This window comes from Lathyrus oleraceus, chromosome 3, assembly GCF_024323335.1.
Source record: "Lathyrus oleraceus cultivar Zhongwan6 chromosome 3, CAAS_Psat_ZW6_1.0, whole genome shotgun sequence".
NCBI classification, from domain to species: Eukaryota; Viridiplantae; Streptophyta; class Magnoliopsida; order Fabales; family Fabaceae; genus Lathyrus; species Lathyrus oleraceus.
In genome coordinates, this window is record NC_066581.1 from 311,585,785 (window position 1) to 311,608,944 (window position 23,160).

Consider the following 23,160-nt stretch of genomic DNA (forward strand, 5'->3'; position numbering starts at 1 on the left):
ATCGAGGGACAAAATCGTATTTTCGAAGGCAACATCCGAGGGACCATGATTTATTTTATGATGATTTAACCGAAGGGTCTTTGCTAAGTGTATCCCTACATTCGCGGGACACGACCGTTATACCGTAATACCGTAGGGCAGCAAAGAGAGGTCCAAGATCACGTATTTAAAGGCCGTATTTTACAATCAATTAGGCAATTAGGATGAATCTCCACATTAAAATCAATACATTAAAATCAGCTAAGTAATTGAGGGTGGATCTCCACATTAAAATTAATACATTAAAATTAATTAGGTAATTTAGGGTGAAACTCCACAAAGGGCATCCCACAAATAAAGTGGAATACCTATCTAGCTAGCTTTCCCGGCGATGTGTGAACCTTTGCAACACTCAGCAAACATGTCAGAATACCAAATCAGGGTGCAATCGAGAATTACACCACAAAAGAAACCAAAACAGCAGTAGGGTCAGATAAACAATGCATGGCTATGATAAAAACATGACAGGTGGGCAAAAGTCAGAACAGAAAAGTCGGCTGCTGTCGCGTTCGCTCCTGCTTCGCCTAGCGAAGTCTTAGCGAACACTCGTTGCATGCTCGCTTAGCGATGTGCTAGTGAGCGGCTGCGATTCCGGTTTTAATAACGATATAATGGCAGCAAGCTTCACACCTTATAGCATTCATTACAGAGATTATGTGGTTAGACATTCAGATGTTCATGCATACTTAAATTCATATGTAAAACTTAAGATAGTTTCATAAATTCAATCATGATACCATGTGCAAATTAAGAACATAAGGTAGTAATAGCAATGCCAACCTGTTTGTAATCGAATTGTAACCTTGAATTGGCCGATCGGATCGAATTGAGTGGAAGTGACCTTGCTGCCGCCGGCTTTTCCTTCAGGGTTTCCTTTAGGGTTACTCGGAATTCTCAGGGTTAGCCTCCAGGGTTTTCCGTCTGTGAACGCTAGGGTTTGCTTGCTAGGGTCCTCCTTTCGTCCTTTTTAGTCCTCCCTTTTTCTGACTGGAGTTGTGGTATTTATAATGCCTTTTTTTCATGACCTAATGGGCTCAGAGTGAAGCCCAGAATTTTCTGTTATCTGTCAGCTTCGCTAGGCGAGCGTGTAGCGAACGTTCGCTAGGCGAGTGTGCAGCGAACGTTCGCTAGGCGAAGGATTTGCTCGCCTAGCGAGCAGGCCAGTTTGGGCCATTTTCTGGATTGGGCCACTCGTGAGCTGGGCCTTTGTTCCTTTAAGATCAGTGTCATAAAAATGAGTCGGAGTGCCCTGAAAAATGTCTTGAAATATTAATGGGCAAATTTTGGGGTATGACAGCAGGCACGTACTTTCTTCGGATGCGTCGAATCTCGGACTCAAACGAAGTCTTCATCTGAGCCTTTTCGAGGACAAGTTGGTCAACAATCTTCTTCCAAGCACCGGAAGACTGAGGCGTACTAGAGGGAGATGGACCCTCTGGTTCTCTCTGTCTCCTCACTGCTCGATCTTCAAGAAGCTCAATAAGTGCATCTTTGTCCTTAGACTCAAGCTGTAACTCCTCATGCTTTCTGCTCAAAGCATGGAAACGCTCTTCCCATGTATCTTTCTCTTGCTTTATATTGGAGAGTGCGTCTTCCAACTCCTCTACATCTTGGTTAGGGAGATTTAATGGCTCAGCCACAACCATAGACATAGGTCTCTCACAAGCATAATGCATCTTCAACTCCAAAGCTCTCTTCTTCATCCAAGTAGTGTATGAAGGTGAGAAAAACAAGAAAGAGGGGTTTGAATTATTTTGGAAAGTAAGCACTTTTTCAGACAAAGACCACACAAGGAATTTATACTGGTTCGCTTATAACACAAAGCTACTCCAGTCCACCCGGCCAAGGTGAATTCGCCTTCAACAAGGACTTAATCCACTATTCTTGAAAGATAGTTTACAGCCAACGTCTAAGAGAAAGATCTCTTAGTCCTCTCAAGTATACAGACTGCGCAGAGTCACTTGAGGAAATAAAACAATAGATAAAAAGACAATGTAATCTAGAATGCTTCTAGGATAAGCAAAGTATTACAACAGTAAGATCAAAAGAATGTTTCACGTTCTAAGCAAAAGCTTCGTGAAAGATTGAGAGAGAGAGAGAGTAAAACGTTTATGTGTGTTGGTGTGTCTCTCAATGCTGTTTGTTGTCCTTTATATAGGGGTGAAAGGACCGTTAGAAATTGATGGCAGATGATTTGTCTTGAATAGGAATTAATGCCATAACTTCTGTTGTTTCTTGCTAAAACAACTTTGTCTCCCTGAATAACTTCTTTCCATTAATAGTTTCTTTCCAGTTGAGATTGAAGTTGTCGTTACTCTTTCTGAATTAGAAAACCCATTATCAGAGTCTACGTGACTCTAGGAATCTTGGAATCTTGCTATGTTGATTCGGAGCTTCTGATGATGTCTTCAGATGACGCTGAGAGCTTCTGGAATGATATACCGTTGTTCAGAGTCAGAACCTCTAGAGTGCACTCCTTCTTCAGATGCTTCTGATATTCTGCTATTTTGCTCAGAGTTAGAACTTCTTGAGCGTGTTTCTTCTTCAGATGCTTCTGATCTTCTGGTAATTTGTATCTGATATGATTCTGTATCTGATGACGCAATCAGATTCCTTTCTTTTTGTTTAGAGTCCTTCATACTTAGAAACTTTTCGTTAGAGTGCCATTTTTGGTTTCATCCTTTGTTATCATCAAAATCTTGGAATCTGTTGTAGAACAGTTTTTGTTCTTACAATCTCCCCCTTTTTGATGATGACAAAACAAACTCAAATAGCAGATGAAACATAAAAAATATCAGATCAGATAGAAGTGAGTTCCCCCTGAGATAGGTTAGGGAGTTCAGAAGTTCTTACCAGAGCTTCCAAGAAATGAAGTTTCGATACCTTCTGCAGTTTCTTAAGTCCAGTGTTAGATGAATTTATTTTTAAGAAATAGTATGTTGCAGAGTGCTTAAGGTATTAGGCAATATTTCATCAGAGCTATATTTGATTTCTCCCCCTTTTTGTCAGAATCAAAAAGACTTAAACAAATATTCAAGAAAAACATTATATTCAGATAATAGAACAGCAGAGACAATGGCAAGAGAATAAGCAAACATCAGAAACAAAGAAAACCAAGCAACAAACAAAAGATCCTAAGTGCCTAAGGGTTGGGAGGAGGAGGCATTCTCTGAAGCAGTTGAGCCAGCATGTTCTGAATGTTGTCGTTGACGGTGTCCTGTTTGTCCATTTTGGCTCTGAGTTCCTTCTGGTTTTTCTGAAGTTCTTCAAGTGTCTTGAGAACCATAGGAATGACAGAGGAGGACTCCCCCTGAGTCAAGGCATTCTGTTCTTCAGCAGCATTCTGTTCTTCAACAGCTCTGGCTTCAGCTTCAGCAGCTGCCTTTGCTTTAGCTTCAGCAGCAGCATCGTCTGCTAGAGCTTTGGCCTCAATTTCCTTGACCCTTTGGATTTCTGCTTGTCGAGCTCTTTCTTCTTCTTGCCTTCTGGCTTCTTCTTCAGCTTCTCTGGCAAGTCTCTCCTGTAGTCTTGCCTCAGCATCTCTGATGAAGTCGTTTCTGACTTGCTCAGAGATGTGCTTCAGTTTGAAGGCCTCAGAAGTCATCCATCCAATGACTCTGTTCCAGTGTGTCCTTACAGAGTCAGGATCATCACTGATGCCAGAGTTAATGGTCAGAGACTTGACCTTTTGTACTGAAGCCCCTGCGAACAGCATTATGGCTTCCTCTAGGGTAGGCAGGGAATGTTCAGGTTCAGATGTTTGAGGTGGAGAGTTTGGAGGGCTTAAGTTTAGTGTTTGAGGTTCAGGTTCAGGTTCAGCTTTAGATTTAGATTCAGATTCAGATGCAGGTTCAGGTTCAGGTTCAGCGGAAGGGTTTGGAGGAATAGTGTCAGAGGTATGAAGGTCAGAGGGTTGAACCACAGAAAGAGTGATGGTTGTTTGTGGTGAGGTTACTTCAGGTGGAGGTTGGGTTGGTTGTTGGGAGTTTTGGTTTAGAGAATAAAGGTGGGCTAGAGTGGGAGAAGCAGGGTCAGAAGGTTCTGGGTCAGAGGAGAGGATAAGGTAGGGAGGTGATTCTGGGGCTGAAGATGAAGAGGTGGTTTGATTGAGTTCTTCAACTTCGGATAAAGGTAGGGATGTATGGGCAAGATTAAATATAGGTAGAGGTTGTGAGGTTCTGGTTGTAGAGGGTGGGGTTTCAGAGGAGGTGTAGATAGGTGTTGGGAGAGGAATAGAGGAAGCCAAAAGAGGTTCAGAGGGAATAGAGGGGGCAGACTTACCAGAAGTTTCTTGCAGAGGCGCTGGAGGTCTTGATTCAGAAGATTCTCCTAGCCTTGCTTTCTTTGCTTTTGAAGACTTCTTTTCAGATGGACCTCTTTTGAACTTGACGAAGTCTGATTCTGAATCTAGCATATCGTCTAGTCTGAAGTCTGAGATGTCTACTCCTTCATCCTTCAGACGTTGGAGATAGTGGAGGATTGCCTCTCTGGGTTCATTCTTGTAGAACCTTGCGAGACCATGTGGCAACTTCCTATGATCTTTTAAAGCGTCCCAAGAAGTGTCCAGCGTAGGTTTGACTTGAATCTTCTTCAGAATCCCCATGCTCTTCAGATTTCTGGAGTTCAGAGGCCTTCCAGTGTCTATTGCCAAATCTTCCATGAGTTTATTTTTCTCCAGATGATCTACAAGCCCATTTTCTATCAGAACATCAGAGAGAAGTCTTCCCAGAGGGATGTAGGTTCTGGGTTTCATGTTGTTCCTGGTCTCCCGTACGGAGTCTCTGAGATATTTGAAGAGTAGTGCTGGGAGGCAGAGCTTCAAACCCTTGTGAATGCAATACAGAATACACTTCTGATCTGTATTGATGTAGTCTGAGGAGTTTGATGCTGGGCGGTGATGAATGGTTCCCAGAATGATCTTGAGCCATACCCGGAGGTTCTAATGAAGTTCTTTGTTCTTTGATGGGTTACCTTCTGTGTTGAGTTTGAAGATAGTGGGGTTGATTTCCTGAGCAATGTACCTTGACCTGGGGTTGATGTCGTAGATCCTTCTTCCTCCAGTTTTCTCCATGTTCAGTAATGAAGCAATTGATTTTTCAGTAATCACTATCTTGACTCCTAATACATAGGAGACTATGAAGTGGTCGTCAGCGTCAGCAAATCTCCAGAATTCTTTGATGAGGTTTGGGTAAACAGGGCCATAGAGCCGTTGAAAGTAGTTTTCCCAACCTTGATGACGAAGTTCTTCAGTAAGATCCACTCCATTCCTCTTCATGTTGTTGAAATCCACCAGAGATTCACACAAAACTTCCAGTTTATCAAAAGGAGTTGCAAGATTGATGTGAGGCTCACGATCAAGAACATGAGGCTCCTTGTACACTGGTGTTATGGTTACCCCTGTAACTGTTGGAGTAGGAATGCTAGTGCTTTGGGTTGCGTTGCTGGATTCCATTTGTTGAGAGTAGTTGAATACTGATTGTTGTTGAGGATCCATTGATGATGAAGAACAAGATGAAGATGAACTGCTTGCAGAAATGCTTCAGAGAACTGGTTTGAGAAAGTGAGTGAGAGTGAAGTGTGTGTGAAGTGTGAGAAGAGTGTTTAAATACCCTAAACAAAACGCATGCAAAACGACACACAAAACAACGTTAGTACAAAAACCAAGATAGCACGCTTAGAGGGAGAAATGATTATGGCTCATTAATGAATGTCTAATCCCAACAGTATGCACACTGCTCGAGGAGATCTCAAACGTCTGCCCTTTGAATTTCTTCTGGACAGCTGTCTAGAAGTTCCAAGGTTAGACGCTAAGTGCTCCACGTGGTTTGATGTATCTGATCTTCAGGAATACCAAAGGATTGGTTCCTGGAGATTTCTAACTCAGATATCTTCTTAACTTGGTAGAAGTATCAGAGTCAGAGGCAGAAGCTCATTTGTTTATGTCAGAGTCTCATTTTACATCTTCAGAGGCACAATTTATTCAGGGCAAATTTGAATGTTCAGATTTTCTAAGATAAAAAGAAATCTATCTTCAGCTAAAGGCTTAGTAAATATATCTGTCCATTGATGATCTGTATCAATGAACTTCAATGTTACTATCCCTTTCTGAACATAGTCTCTGATAAAATGATGTTTTATTTCAATGTGCTTAGCTCTGGAGTGTAGAATGGGATTCTTACTTAAATAAATGGCAGCAGTATTATCACAGAAGATAGGAATGTTACTCTCGAAGATTTGCAGATCTTCTAGCTGATTCTTCATTCAGAGCATCTGAGTTGTGCACAGTGATGCTGAGATGTATTCTGCTTCTGCAGTTGATAGAGCGATAGTTGACTGTCTTTTACTGGCCCAGGATATCAGATTATTTCCTAGGAGCTGGCAGTTTCCAGACGTGCTTTTTCGTTCCAATCTATCTCCTGCATAATCTGCATCACAGTAACCCAAAAGTCTATACTCTGATGTTTTCTCATACACCAGGCCCAGGTTAGGGGTTCCTTTCAGATATTTGAGAATTCTCTTAACTGCTGTTAAGTGAGTTTCTCTAGGATCTGATTGGAATCTGGCACAAAGACAGACACTAAAGAGAATATCAGGTCGAGTAGTAGTCAGATAGAGAAGGGAGCCTATCATACCACGATAGAGCTTCAGACAAACCTTTTTACTGACTTCTTCCTTTTCAAGAATGCACGTTGGATGCATGAGAGTCTTTGCAGAGTTGCATTCAGCCATGTCAAATTTCTTCAGAACGTCTTTTATATATTTGCTTTGAATAACGTAAGTGACTTCTGAAGTTTGGTTAATTTGAATTCCTAAAAAGAACTTTAGTTCTTGCATTAAGCTCATTTCGAATTCTGCCTGCATTAACTCAGAAAATTCTTGACAAACAGAGGCGTTAGCAGAACCAAAAATAATATCATCAACGTATATCTGGCATATCATGAGATCATTGTTAAGGTTCTTACAAAAGAGTGTGGAGTCAACTTTCCCTCTGATAAAATTGTGTTCCAGAAGAAAATTACTTAACCGTTCATACCAAGCTCTGGGAGCTTGTTTAAGTCCATATAAAGATTTTTTAAGTTTAAAAACATGTTCTGGGAAATTTGGATTTTCAAAACCTGGAGGTTGGTTGACATACACTTCTTCTGATATATAACCATTAAGGAATGCGCTCTTGACATCCATTTGATATAATTTAATAGAATGGTTAATAGCAAAAGATACAAGAAGACGAATAGATTCTAACCTTGCGACTGGAGCAAAGGTTTCATTGTAGTCAATACCTCCTTGTTGACTGTAACCTTGAGCTACCAGTCGAGCTTTGTTTCTGACGACTTCTCCTTTCTCATTCAGCTTGTTTCTGAATACCCATCTGGTTCCAATGACGTGAGTGCCTCTGGGCTTGGGAACAAGATCCCAGACATCATTCTTTGTGAATTGATCTAGTTCTTCTTGCATGGCTGAAACCCAATCGTTATCTTGAAGTGCTTCATCACAGGACGTAGGCTCGATCAGAGACACTAGTCCTAGAGGAGTATCTTCAGAGGTCCTGAAGGTAGATCTGGTTCTGACAGGTTCGTCCTTGTTACCCAGAATCAGTTCTTCAGATACGTTGATACGACTTTTAGCTTTCTTGGGGATTACTGTGGAAATAATTTCCTCAGAGTTCTGAGTGGCAGTTGCTTCTGGAGCTTTATCAGATCCTGCAAGAGTGATTTCTAAATCTGCAAAATTTTCAACTAGCTTTGACTTTTCAGGGTCAAGCTTATCATCAAATCTGACATGAATTAATTCTTCCACAATTTTGGTTTCTGTGTTGTATACTCTGTAGCCTTTAGAGCGTTCTGAGTATCCTAACATAATACCTTTATGTGCTTTGGAATCAAACTTGTTCAGATGTTCTTTAGTGTTTAAAATAAAGCAAGAGCATCCAAATGGATGGAAATATGAAATGTTTGGTTTCCTTCCTTTACACAGTTCATAGGGAGTCTTTTCCAGAATAGGTCTTATAGAGATTCTATTCTGAATGTAACACGTTGTATTTACAACTTCGGCCCAAAAGTGCTTAGCCACATTAGTTTCGTTGATCATAGTTCTGGCCATCTCTTGGAGTGTCCTATTCTTCCTCTCTACAACTCCATTTTGTTGTGGAGTTCTAGGGCAGAAGAAATCATGGGATATTCCATTAGAGTCAAATAATTCCTCAAAGGATTTATTTTCGAATTCCCCACCATGATTACTTCTGACTCTGATGATTTTAGAGTCAAATTCTTTTTGCACTTTGGAGAAGAAACTAGTGAATACAGAGTGAGACTCACTCTTGTGTTTGAGGAATTTCACCCATGTCCAGCGACTGAAATCATCAACAATAACTAGTCCGTACTTCTTTCCATTGACTGATGCTGTTTTCACAGGACCAAATAAATCAATGTGAAGAAGTTCGAGAGGCTTAGAGGTGGTAACAATAGTTTTCTTTTTGAAAGAGGTTTTTGAAAATTTTCCTTTCTGACATGCTTCACATAGAGCATCTGAAGAAAAATTCAGTTTAGGTAGGCCTCTAACTAACTCGAGTTTATTTAGCTGAGATAGTTTTCTCATGCTAATGTGGCCCAAGCGTCTATGCCATACCCATTGCTCTTCGTGAACAGACATCAGACATTTCACATTTTGTTCTTTTAAATCAGAAAGATTAATTTTATAAATATTGTTTTTCCTCTTGCCTGTGAATAGGACAGAACCATTGTTTTGATTTATGGCTTTACATGTTTTTTGATTAAAGATTACATCATAACCGTTATCACTTAATTGACTTATGGATAACAGATTATGCATTAATCCTTCTACATAAAGGACATCAGATATAGAGGGAAGAGTACCATTACCAATAGTTCCGGAGCCTCTGATCCTTCCTTTCTGATCTCCTCCGAAGCCTACAAATCCAGCGTCTTTAAGTTCCAGGCTTTGGAACATAGACTTTCTTCCCGTCATGTGTCGCGAGCATCCAGAGTCCAGATACCATGAATGGTGTTTGAACTTTGCTGCATAGGATATCTGCAACATAAACAATCTTATCTTTTGGTACCCAGAGTCTCTTGGGTCCTTTCTGATTAGTTTTCCCAGAGTTTCTTATAACTTTGGGTTTTCTAGCATTTTCAAATTTTTGTTCTTGTGTGTGTGTGTAGTGATATGAAAATGGAGATTTGAGTTAGTCGCTAGTAGAAGTTTTATCTTCCTTAGGATCATACCCAATTCCCTTTTTATTGTTTTGACTGACTCCATAAATCATGGATGCCATAACACTCCTTCCTATCCCATTTTTCAGAAATTCTTGAAAGGCTTCTTCGTATTTATAAATTATTGTATTTGAAGTCTGTGGAGCTTGAGACAACGCTTCTTCCAGTTCTAAACGATGTTTAATTGCTCCATCTCTTTGTAATGTTAAAGATCTGATTTCATCTTCTCGTTTTAGAATTGTCATCTCAAGTTTGCCACATTCTTCAAATTTTGCTTCAAGACAGCCTTTTATTGCTTTAAACTTTTGTTTTAATTTCTGATATGAGCTAAGAGTTTCTGACAAGCATGATTCTAGATCAGATCGAGAGAGTTCAGAAAATACCTCTTCAGATTCTTCATCTGAACTGTTCCTGGATGTGGTAGCCATGAATGCCACATTTGCCTGTTCATCAGAGTCAGATTCTGATGAGTCAGATTCGCTATCATCCCAGGTAGCCATTAATCCTTTCTTTGTCCTGAAGGTATTTTTCTTGAAGCTTTCTTTTCTGGAACTGTCTTTCTTTAGCTTGGGGCATTCATTCCTGTAGTGACCTGTTTCTTTACATTCATAACAAGTAATATCTTTGTTAGTTTTACCTTTTGAGGTTGATTCTGATCGATCCCCTCTGGGTCTTGGTCTTCTGAAGTTGTTGTTCCTCTTTTTCTAGAGTTGTTTAACTCTTCTAGTCAGGAGGGACAATTCTTCTTCCTCATCAGAATCCTCTTGTTCAGAGTCATCTGCATCATCTGTCTCGGCCTGGAATGCTTTGGTTCTGTCAGATTTGCGTCTTTCAGGTCTGGACTTTAATGCTACAGACTTGTTCTTTTTCTGAGGTTCGTCTTCCTCTAGTTCTATCTCATGGCTTCTGAGAGAACTGACAAGCTCTTCAAGACTGTTATTGTTCAGATCTTTAGACAGCTTCAGAGCAGTGACCATGGGTCTCCACTTCTTTGGCAAGCTTCTGACTATCTTTTTGACGTGGTCTGCAGTTGTGTACCCTTTGTCTAGAACTTTGAGACCTGCAATAAGAGTTTGGAATCTAGAGAACATTACCTCTATGGCTTCGTCATCCTCCATTTTGAAGGCTTCATATTTCTGGATAAGCGCCAGAGCCTTTGTCTCTTTGACCTGAGAGTTTCCTTCATGAGTCATCCTTAGAGAGTCAAGTATGTCTTTCGCTGTATCTCTGTTGGTGATCTTTTCATACTCGTTGTAAGATATAGCATTGAGAAGTATGGTTCTGGCCTTGTGATGATTTTTGAAAACTTGCTTCTGATCATCTGACATCATACTTCTGGGAACTTCAACTCCATCCTCTGTGACAGGAGGTTTGTATCCATCTGTGACAATGTCCCAGAGATCAACATCATAGCCTAGAAAGAAGCTCTCAATCCTATCTTTCCAGTAGTCGAATTTTTCTCCATCAAAGACAGGAGGCTTAGCATTGTAACTGTCTCTTTCATTTGTGTGGGCCATGGTTTTTCTCGTTCTGGATCTCTCTACACTGTTAAGTGTTTGATTAGAAAATCAATAACAGAGTCGAAGCTCTGATACCAATTGAAGGTGAGAAAAACAAGAAAGGGGGGTTTGAATTGTTTTGGAAAGTAAGCGCTTTTTCAGACAAAGACCACACAAGGAATTTATACTGGTTCGCTTATAACACAAAGCTACTCCAGTCCACCCGGCCAAGGTGATTTCGCCTTCAATAAGGACTTAATCCACTATTCTTGAAAGATAGTTTACAACCAACGTCTAAGAGAAAGATCTCTTAGTCCTCTCAAGTATACAGACTGCGCAGAGTCACTTGAGGAAATAAAACAATAGATAAAAAGACAATGTAATCTAGAATGCTTCTAGGATAAGCAAAGTATTACAACAGTAAGATCAAAAGAATGTTTCACGTTCTAAGCAAAAGCTTCGTGAAAGATTGAGAGAGAGAGAGAGTAAAACGTTTATGTGTGTTGGTGTGTCTCTCAATGCTGTTTGTTGTCCTTTATATAGGGGTGAAAGGACCGTTAGAAATTGATGGCAGATGATTTGTCTTGAATAGGAATTAATGCCATAACTTCTGTTGTTTCTTGCCAAAACAACTTTGTCTCCCTGAATAACTTCTTTCCAATAATAGTTTCTTTCCATTTGAGATTGAAGTTGCCGTTACTCTTTCTGAATTAGAAAACCCATTATCAGAGACTACGTGACTCTAGGAATCTTGGAATCTTGCTATGTTGATTCGGAGCTTCTGATGATGTCTTCAGATGACGCTGAGAGCTTCTGGAATGATATACCGTTGTTCAGAGTCAGAACCTCTAGAGTGCACTCCTTCTTCAGATGCTTCTGATATTCTGCTGTTTTGCTCAGAGTTAGAACTTCTTGAGCGTGTTTCTTCTTCAGATGCTTCTGATCTTCTGGTAATTTGTATCTGATATGATTCTGTATCTGATGACGCAATCAGATTCCTTTCTTTTTGTTTAGAGTCCTGCACACTTAGAAACTTTTCGTTAGAGTGCCATTTTTGGTTTCATCCTTTGTTATCATCAAAATCTTGGAATCTGTTGTAGAACAGTTTTTGTTCTTACAATCTCCCCCTTTTTGATGATGACAAAACAAACTCAAATAGCAGATGAAACATAAAAAATATCAGATCAGATAGAAGTGAGCTCCCCCTGAGATAGGTTAGGGAGTTCAGAAGTTCTTACCAGAGCTTCCAAGAAATGAAGTTTCGATACCTTCTGCAGTTTCTTAAGTCCAGTGTTAGATGAATTTATTTTTAAGAAATAGTATGTTGCAGAGTGCTTAAGGTATTAGGCAATATTTCATCAGAGCTATATTTGATTTCTCCCCCTTTTTGTCAGAATCAAAAAGACTTAAACAAATATTCAAGAAAAACATTATATTCAGATAATAGAACAGCAGAGACAATGGCAAGACAATAAGCAAACATCAGAAACAAAGAAAACCAAGCAACAAACAAAAGATCCTAAGTGCCTAAGGGTTGGGAGGAGGAGGCATTCTCTGAAGCAGTTGAGCCAGCATGTTCTGAATGTTGTCGTTGACGGTGTCCTGTTTGTCCATTCTGGCTCTGAGTTCCTTCTGGTCTTTCTGAAGTTCTTCAAGTGTCTTGAGAACCATAGGAATGACAGAGGAGGACTCCCCCTGAGTCAAGGCATTCTGTTCTTCAGCAGCTCTGGCTTCAGCTTCTGCAGCTGCCTTTGCTTCAACTTTAGCAGCAACAGCAGCAGCAGCAGCGTCTGCTAGAGCTTTGGCCTCAGCTTCCTTGACCCTTTGGATTTCTGCTTGTCGAGCTCTTTCTTCTTCTTGCCTTCTGGCTTCTTCTTCAGCTTCTCTGGCAAGTCTCTCATGTAGTCTTGCCTCAGCATCTCTGATGAAGTCGTTTCTGACTTGCTCAGAGATGTGCTTCAGTTTGAAGGCCTCAGAAGTCATCCAGCCAATGACTCTGTTCCAGTGTGTCCTTACAGAGTCAGGATCATCACTGATGCCAGAGTTAATGGTCAGAGACTTGACCTTTTGTACTGAAGCCCCTGCGAACATCATTATGGCTTCCTCTAGGGTAGGCAGGGAATGTTCAGGTTCAGATGTTTGAGGTGGAGAGTTTGGAGGGCTTAAGTTTAGTGTTTGAGGTTCAGGTTCAGGTTCAGCTTCAGATTCAGATTCAGATTCAGATGTAGGTTCAGGTTCAGGTTCAGGTTCAGCGGAAGGGTTTGGAGGAATAGTGTCAGAGGTATGAAGGTCAGAGGGTTGAACCACATAAAAAGTGATGGTTGGTTGTGGTGAGGTTACTTCAGGTGGAGGTTGGGTTGGTTGTTGGGAGTTTTGGTTTAGAGAATAAAGGTGGGCTAGAGTGGGAGAAGCGAGGTCAGAAGGTTCTGGGTCAGAGGAGAGGATAAGGTAGGGAGGTGATTCTAGGGCTGAAGATGAAGAGGTGGTTTGATTGAGTTCTTCAGCTTCGGATAAAGGTATGGATGTATGGGCAAGATTAAATATATGTAGAGGTTGTGAGGTTCTGGTTGTAGAGGGTGGGGTTTCAGAGGAGGTGTAGGTAGGTGTTGGGAGAGGAATAGAGGAAGCCAAAAGAGGTTCAGAGGGAATAGAGGGGGCAGACTTACCAGAAGTTTCTTGCAGAGGCGCTGGAGGTCTTGATTCAGAAGATTCTCCTAGCCTTGCTTTCTTTGCTTTTGAAGACTTCTTTTCAGATGGACCTCTTTTGAACTTGACGAAGTCTGATTCTGAATCTAGCATATCATCTAGTCTGAGGTAAGTGTGAAATAAACCACTTGTACAGAAGAGGAACACAACATATAATAGTTACACCACCTTTAGAATTCCTTAGATTCAAAGAGAAATAAATATCTCCTAACAAAGTAGGCACAGGATTCCCAATCAAGAAACTTCTAATGGTGTTAAATCAGCAAAACCGTCAATGTTAGGGAACAAAGTCGACCCATAGATGAGCAACACAAAGATGGCTTCAAAAGAATCCACACTACCGGCTTGAGCAAATGTAGTAGCTTCCTTGATGAGGAACTCAGAAGTCAACTCAAACATTCCTCCTTTCTTCACCCAATGAGCCTAAATCTCAGACTTCTTCAAGTGAAGAGCTTCAACTATAATATGAGATCTAGGAATCTCCTCCAATCCACTAAAAGACACTTTGTCAGAAACAGGTATTCCCAAGAGATGGGCATACTCCTCTAATGTAGGCACAAGCCGATAATCAAGGAAAGTGAAGCAACGGTAGAGAGGATCATAGAACTGAACCAACACACTCAAGAGTCCTTCAACCACATCAGCAGATAATACAGATGGAAGCTTCCCATGACGTTATTTGAAGTCCAAGGGATCTAATACAAAATATGATAGCTTCCTTAACTCTTTCAAGTTGGGGCATCTAAAACTGTACTTCTTAGTGTTCCTTCGTCCATAATCCATGGTCTGAAAATATTTGCAAATAAAACCTCACAAATAAGGGATCACACACAAGGCAAGCAGACAAAGGTCAAGGGATGAATCAAGTCATTGTCAAGATCAATCATCCATTTTGGTGGATTATGGCTTTCACCTTATCAACACCCAAGTTCCATTGATATTAACAAGACTTGATTGGACCAACCAAGAATCAAAGGTTTGTTGTGAGTCACGAGCATGGAGTCAGGTTAAGAACCATCCCAAAGGAGTGTACTAAGGATAAAACCTGTAGATCATGTTCTAAAAATTTCCCAGAGTCTTAATTCTATCTATCGGATATTACAGGTTAGGATGACTGATCGATCACCATTTCCATTGAATTCCTGTAGCGGGGTATTCGTTACCATTAGAGATATTGACTAAATCCAAGGCAAATCATACAAGTCGAGTCGCCACCGCACTTCTATTTATCCAAATGAATGGTTAGAAAGCGAACAAAAACCTAAAAGTTTTATCGAATCAAAAACTAGTAAAAATGTCAGAGATCTGGGTAAGGGGGTTGGTTATGCAATGGGAAGGTATTAGGCACCCAAAGCATCCTAGGTACTCCTAGGGAGCCCTTTTCACATTTGTTGCAAAGGTTATTATTTTGTAAAAAATTATTTGTGCAAACATGATTGAAGGGATGAGAAAATCGTGTATGTTTATCTAATGTACTACTTACTAAAAGAAGGGTCAAAAGAAGATGACTCGCACGGATGTCGCATCCACTGCATACGTATCTCATCTGAATCTGAGAATCAGAGTCTTCGTAGCTCGGCTACCTATGGGTTAAAGAGGAGTGTGCTCGCTAAGACATCGCGTCTTATGCCTACGTATCTCATCTGGGATGAAAATCAGAGCAAAACGTAGTTCGACTAACTACGGGGTAAGGGTTGTGTTTTGGGGTGAACGACGTTACCACGCAATCTACCGGATGCTCGACCTTTGCAGACTTACTCGCCTGTAGTAGAAGGAGATAACGCGTTCTTAGGAGAAGAAAAATCAATGAGTTTGGGGTGTTTAGGGATGCTCATGCAAAAAGGCAGTCCTAGATGAAGGAACCGCGCTACCTTAAATGACATGCCACGAGAGGCTGCAAGAAACCTAAGAAATCGGTAACATGCGGGAAAAGTAAAGGGATCGAGAGATCTACCGTACGGATAAAGATCCGAAGTAACAACAATTAAAGAGATAAGAAACCCAGAGATCTCTCAAGCTAGCACCATCAAAGAAAGTGAGTAAGTACAGGTAATCGGAATAAACCTCCAGGTGGTATCCCACAAATAAAGTGGAACACCAGGCAAGCCATCTCTGCAAGAGTCATATGAGCCCTCACAAAACAAAACTCAACAAACAGGTTAGAGAAACAAGATAGGGTAATCAAGAGTTGCCCCCAAATCAAAATGTAACCACATGAATCATGCCATTAAAATTCACAAAAAGCTCACAAAAAGAAACCAAGGGTAGGAGGCCTAAACCTCTTGTCAAACACATGCATCAAAAGGGTATCAAATTCACCCATAATACCTCATACATTCAGAGTATTCAAATTAAAAGCATAAAGTAATGGGAATAAGGCAAACCTGACTGGAGAGATCGAATGAAATTGAATTGCCCGGTTGGGTTTGCAAAGCAATCTGAGGGTTTATATGAGATGGAATTGGCTCTTTGTAGATGAGTTCCCTTCAGTCTCTGGAGGTTGCTCTGAACTCTGTTAGCTCTTCTCTCACTATCTTTTTCCCTGCCAGGGTAATAGGAATAAAATTCTTTTGTTTCACTGAAATTCTGAATTTATAACCTGATTTTTGTGGACCTGTGGGCTCAAATGAGAGAGGCCCAAGTCCAAAAATTTTCTGTTATATTTTATTTATTTATTTCGTTCTTTTTTTTCTTTTTTTTTTTTTTTTTTTCGTTTTTCGTTCTTTTTTTTTAAACACGTGAGCTTCGCCTAGCGAGCATGACAGTTCAAGAAATTCCTCTAAGCGTAGGTGATTCTGGTGGCTTTTCTTGGGACTCGCTAGGCGACCCATTCTGCTCGCCTAGCGAGCATGACAGCTTATGAACAAACTTTTGATCCTTCAAGATTAACGTTTTGACTGACGAATAGACCCCATTTGAACCTGTTGGAAGTATCTCAAGCCATTCCCTTGTGTTGACTGATCATCTAAATAGAATCCACAAAGTGTCTTGGATGATACTCAAGCTTCAAACAAAAGATGTTAGTGACACATTTTTGTGCTTTTGGTTAGTAAACAAAAGTAAGAGAAACAATGATGTATAATTCAAGCATGCTTGTTGATCTCAAACCAATCACAAGGAGTCCCACCCAAAGGCAAAGGGAACCAAGATGCTAAAGATCCTTGAGGCAATGCAAATGCAATGTTATGATGCCATGAGGGATCTTAGGGTCAAAATTGGGGTCTTACAGATGCCCCTATTTAAGGTCATTCTATCCGGAGAAGTGAAGGTTAAAATCTTCGTCTCGACGGGGTAGAATGGGCTTAAATAATAACAAAGAGACGAATTTTGGTCCCTAAGAGACCTCATGATGTAAATGTAGGTATGAAAAATGGTAGCACTCTGTGGAGATATGTGTCCACAAAAGCAAAGAAATCAGAAGCCACTGATAATCCATATGAGCAATTCACTCCATGGGACCAAGACCCTGGGGACTCTCCTGGGGATAGAAAAGGGATAAAAATGCGCGAGCAGGTCACAACTCAAAGCGTGGGGAACATAATTTCAAAGGGAAAAGATCCAATGGAAAGACTCGAGCTGACTCAAAGATGCATGTATTGGGGAATATGCCAATACAGCAAAAAACTATCCACAGCGGATACTTCGGATAAAATCCGGATGAAAACAATCCACTAAGGGACTTCGCTGGGGATGTCCACAAGGACACTCCTGGGGAAGCAGCGGGACGAGGTATTACCGGTTACTGGGTAATAAGCTCAAGGAGACATGTGATCTGAACGCCAGGTATGAGGGTGAGAGATACAACATGCTCAGGAAGAGATGAATATCCAAGACCGACATAAGGGTGAGAGATACAACGCTTCAAAACGTCTGAGCAAAACCTAAAAGTGATAACATGAAATAGTATCACATTCTAGGACTCAATTTAATTAAATTATATTATTATTTACTTCAATTTATTTCATTTTATTCGATATTACGCGGTATTTTCTTTCTATTTATCTCAGGTAGTTTATTTGAAGCACAAGTGAAAAAGGAAGAAAAGGAGGTGAAAAAGGAATGAAAAGAAGCAAATATCAAAAGCCAAAGCCCAGCCCAAAAACACAGGCGCTGTGCCTGTGACGAGCGTCACACAGGCTGTGACGAGCGTCACGCTTTACCCACTTGTGTTACGAGCGTAACACATGGTGTGACGGACGTCACACCATTCTCCTATATTTTTGGCTTCAGAAGCGCAACAAAGACGCTGAGGCCTATTGTTACGCTTGACCATTGGAACGTGAACGGAAGAATTTTGGAAACCGTTACAACAAAGTGACCAGTATAAATATTGGCTTTGCAAACCCAGCAGAGCCCCCCCCCCCCCCCCCCCCCCCCCCCCGACTTCGTTCAATTTTCTTCTTCCAGCCGTGCAAGCATACCATTATTTTTCTTTACTGTTTTTGCTTTTAATTGCAGTTTTTATTTTTATTTTTATTCTTTTCCAGTTAAGCTTTCAGCACTTAATTAATTCTTTTTCGCACAATAGTTTCTACACCGGAAACTATTGTGTATCTTTTACTAGATCTAACCTTACGTTAGACCCTAGATTTTTTTTCCTTCACTTTTATTTTCTGTCTGATTGAAGAATTCAAGAACAAATCCAACCGGTCTATGGTGGATGTTCAAGACTGCTGTTAATTACTCAGGTTCTTTAATTATTGTTTGAATTTATATATGCTTTGTTTTACTGTTTATTTATATTATTTTCCTGAGATGAATTTGTTTATGCATGATAATTATTTAGATCTGTTTAGCATGTCTGGCTAATTTATTTAGGTGTCGGTATGTAAAGTAAGCGGAATGAAGGAATCAAAACTAAGTTGGTTTAATTAAGTTTAAAATTAAAATCACTCTTTTCACGGTCTCAATTTACAGGTTTAATAACAAGGTTTTTGTACGAAAGTAAAAGACATAAAGAAGTTAAAATCAATAGAACGAGAGTTTGAGTTTTTGACTGGACAGTGTTAATTGGACATTAATTCTAGATCAGGGCGAGAACAATTTTTAGAGTTAATTAAATTCTAATCTTTTCCAAAAAGTATTTTTAAAGGTTGAATGTGAGGACGAGAGTTAAGCATTTGAATTTAATTATATAACCTAAGTCAACAGAGCGAGAGTTTGAGACAAGGGTGTTTAAACGATTAGTGTTTTCTTAAAAAGAGTTTCTACGGATTCTATTGTTTTCAAAAAGTGGTTTTTGACTTAACTAATAAGTGACAGCTACGTTAATATAAAATCGTAGTTTATTCAACAGAGCGAGAGTTTGAGATAAGACTTTTAATCAATAGTATCAACTGAAAAGATTTATTTTAAAACCAAGAAACCAACGAAGAATTGATTCCCTAATTACGACGAACTACATACCGATATCCGTTTAGTTGATATTTAATTTAGATCCTATTTTTTTTAGTTTTAAATTTTCCCCAAACAATCAAAGTATTACCCGCCTTAGCTTTACGAAGTAACCTTAGAAAACGGTATATCGATTCATAAGTCCCTGTGGGATCGATATCTTTTAAAACTACGCGATAGAACTGTGCACTTGCAGTTTGTACCCCAAATTCGACTCATAAAGTCGCGATCAAGTTTTTGGCGCCGTTGCCGGGGACTTTTATTTAGTCGATATCGTAACTCTTCTGTTACGCTGTAGAGACTAAGGCTTATTTTTCTTTTCTTTTCTTTCTTTCGTTGATTTGTATGCCACACACTCGCTCACAAGGCGAGCCGTTCTACTTACGAATCAACGATATCGAACTATATCTCCGAGTCTTACGACGAATTCGGGAATATCGTGCTGCAAACAATCTCCCTCCTGTCGAACTTCCTGATCTCAAAAATCTTCTTCCTTCGCCGATACCCGAGATGGCAGAACCAGCTCGTGCTCTTCGAGATTACGCCGCTCCATCGCAAGATGAGCCGCATTCGAGTATTGCTCCACCCGCAATCGAAGCAAACAACTTTGAACTTAAACCTTCACTGTTACAGGCAGTGCAACAGAACCAATTCTCTGGAAATCCTACCGAGGATCCAAACCTTCATTTATCCGTATTTGTCCAATACGCTGATACTGTTAAAGCTAATGGTGTCACTTCAGAGGCAATTCGACTTCGTCTTTTTCCTTTCTCGTTAAGAGATAGCGCTAGAAGATGGCTCCAGTCTCTTCCTTCCAACTCAGTCACCACATGGAACGAGTTAAAGAAAGTTTTTCTTGCCCGATATTTTCCGCCGAGCAAAACAACTATGTTAAGAGCCTAGATAAATGGATTTAAACAGAAAGATAACGAGTCTCTCTTCGAAGCATGGGAAAGATACAAAGACATGATGAGACTTTGTCCACACCATGGTTTAGAAGACTGGTTAGTAATTCATACCTTCTATAATGGTCTCTTGTACAACACGAGGTTAACAATAGACGCCGCCGCAGGTGGGGCACTAATGAACAAACCTTATGCTGATGCTTACCAACTTATCGAAAGCATGGCTCAAAACCACTATCAGTGGGGAAGCGAACGAACAATGGTAGAAAAACCTCAAATGAAAACTGGCATGTACGAGATAAGTCCAGAAAATTGAAAGTTTAAATGTATCACCTCCAGCCACCGTGGTAGCCATAACTCAGAATTGCGAAGTTTGTGGAATCCAAGGTCACACTCCTGCAGATTGTCAACTCCTAACAGGAATCCAAGCGGAGCAAGTAAACTATGCTCAAGGAAGCCCCTACTCACATACCTATAACTCAAATTGGAAGAATCATCCCAATTTTTCATATAAGAGTAATAACGCTCTATACGCACCTGGACAATCTCCAAATCAAGCCCCAGCTATATGTTAGGGACCAATTAGTACTACTTTTTATACCATTTTATTGGTCCCTTTTACCAAGTTTTGATGTAATTACACACTTTTATTCTCATTATTTTGTATAAATGCAATTAGGTTTAATTTATTTTGTTTTGAATAGTTATTTCACATATTTGTTAGTTTTGTAGAATTTTTGGATGAGAAAGCTTTGGATTGCAGCATCATAATATGGAAGATTTTGGATGAAGCTTGCAAAACAAGGAAACTGAGGCAGCTTCAGTTCGCCCCGCGAACAAAGTTCGCCCCGCGAACTGCATGACAGGACCAGTTCGCCCCGCGAACCCTGCGAATCCAGCAAACTGATTTTTGGGTCAAAAGTGCTGTTTTGAAGGCCAGCTGTTTTGGCCATTTTGGGTCTGCCTTGGAATTGCTTTTCTGCATTGGATGAGAATGACCAATTAAGGAAATGTCAACTCTTTTAGGAGAGAAAATACATTATTCTAGGCATTGAAACATTATTGATTATCATTCATACATTGTACATTGAGATATTTTGTAAGGGAGAAAACAGAGTTTTCTCTTCTTTAACATTCTGCTTTGTAACAATGGTGATGAGGAGCTAAATCCCTTTTGTCAAGATTGGAGGTAGTAGCTATTCTCATCTGTTTATGTATTCACTTTGATTTATATATGAGATAAAGATTGTTGATGTATTGAATACTGTTTTTGCTTTAAGTTGAAAACCAGATTTGAGTAGTTGTCGAGAGAGATTACTCGAGTTTAGACATAAAACAGATTTTCAAGTAGTGAATAAGTTGTAGAGATAGATTTATTCATTACTATTCTTTGATATTGAACATTAAAGATTGCTATATTGATAGTTAGGTGGAGAGATCGTCTAAGGATCAATATAGTGATTATCACGATATCATTTAGACATAAATGACTTTGAGAGGATATTTGAACATCATCAATAATCTTGAATCTATTTATTTATCATAGGGAATCATAGACATTTGAAATAGTGAACTCCAATCTTGCCTAGCCTTTATATTTGACTAAAACCATTTCATAGTTTTTGTTAACATTTATTAACAAGATATTTTTCCAAACAAAACAACCCTGTTACTTTCTAAACTTATAACATTTGAATTATAGAACGGCGGTAATATTACCCAATCTCTGTGGATACGATACAAAAAATATTTGCCGAAGATATACTTTTCAACAAATTGGCGCCGTTGCCGGGGATTGGCGTCGATATTACAAGCATTGCAATAATTCTTTGTTTTAAGTTTTGTTACTTTTATTGTTATCCCTCTTTTGTTTCACTTGGTTTGTTAGTTTTGTAGATTCTAGTGCATGCGAGGAAAAGTAACCGAGGAGCAACTTCAATTCGATCCTGAAATTGAAAGAACACTTCGGAAGCTCAATAGCAAAACACGAAGAAGAAGGAAATTAGCCGAAGAGAGGAACCGGAGAGAAGAAGCATCTACTTCCGCACTTGTTCCAATCGAAGAAGTGGTTGTAGAAGCTTGTGAAGGAAACATGGCGGAGGACAATCGTACCGAAATGTCCGCTAATAGTCCAAGAAGGAATGCTCAATTTGCCCGTGGAGGAAGAAATACGGAGATGAAGACCGGAATCCTCCAACTTCTCTATGCAACTCCATTCACCGGAATGGATCACGAAGATCCGTATACCCATCTCATCAAATTCTATGAGATTGCGGGTTCGACGGGAATAGACGAGGCGGGTGAAGAGACGTTATTCAAGAGGATGTTCCCACACTCATTAGTGGGAAAAGCAAAGGAGTGGTACCTTGATCAAGAATCAAGAGTGATGACGGATTGGAATCTATTAGAAGAAAAGTTCTTAGAAAGGTACTTCCCTCAATCCCGATTCATGGAAGCCAAGACGGCTATAGCTGTATTTACTCAAGGAGGAAACAAATCTCTAAATGAAGCTTGGGAGAGATTCAAATCAATGTTGAGGAAATGTAAGGGACATGGTTTTGATGAGCTCACTCAAATCCATATTTTTTTAAATGGTCTCCAATCTACTCATAAGACACTTCTGGACGCCACCGCGGGTGGGTCGCTTATATCAAAAACTGCGGAAGAAGCTAAAGTCATTATTGAACGGATGGCCCGCAATGATCATCAAGGTCAACATGATCGTAGCCCTTCACAACGTAAGCCTGGAGTTCTAGAGTTGAATACCAATGATGCCATCCTTGCTCAAAACAAGCTACTCTCTCAACAAGTGGAGCTTCTTACTCAACAAATGGCCAAGCTTCCACAGCAAATAAAGGAGATTCAAAGTTCTCAAGTTCGACATCAAGTAGCATGTTGCGAGTTATGTCAAGGAGACCATCCTACTGGTTTTTGCCCTCCGCTAGAAGAAGTGAGCTATGTGAACAATCAAAATCAAGGCTATCAAAGGAACAATCAAGGTTACCAACCGTCAAGGTTCAACAATCAAAATTTTCAGCAGCAGAGTCCTTACCAACATCCAAATTCTCAAGGACAGCAGACGCAAGGAGGAAGTTCCAAGCTAGAGGATACTCTTCAACAATTCATACAAGCTTCCATGGCAAATCAGAAGAGTAACGAAGCAGCAATTAAAAATCTGGAAACTCAAGTAGGCCAACTTGCAAAGCAACTGTCGGAACAAAACGCAGGATCATCTTTCTCCGCTAACACTCAACCCAACCCAAGGGAGCATTGTAAAGCAATTTTTACTAGAAGCGGTAGAGAGTTGATAAGTAAAAAAAGTGAGGAAGTTACAGTTGAGAATGATATGGATGATGTGCTGGAAAATGAGGATGTGGTTTTTGGGAA

At 40.0% G+C, this 23,160-nt stretch overlaps 1 non-coding gene across 1 annotated transcript; it reads right to left on the bottom strand.

Moving 5' to 3' along the window:
- Positions 1–19,756: 19,756 nt before the first annotated feature.
- Positions 19,757–19,863, bottom strand: LOC127133215 (small nucleolar RNA R71). Its single transcript, XR_007807205.1, has one exon. It is a non-coding gene; the product is annotated as a small nucleolar RNA R71 (small nucleolar RNA).
- Between the last annotated feature and the right edge of the window lie 3,297 nt (positions 19,864–23,160).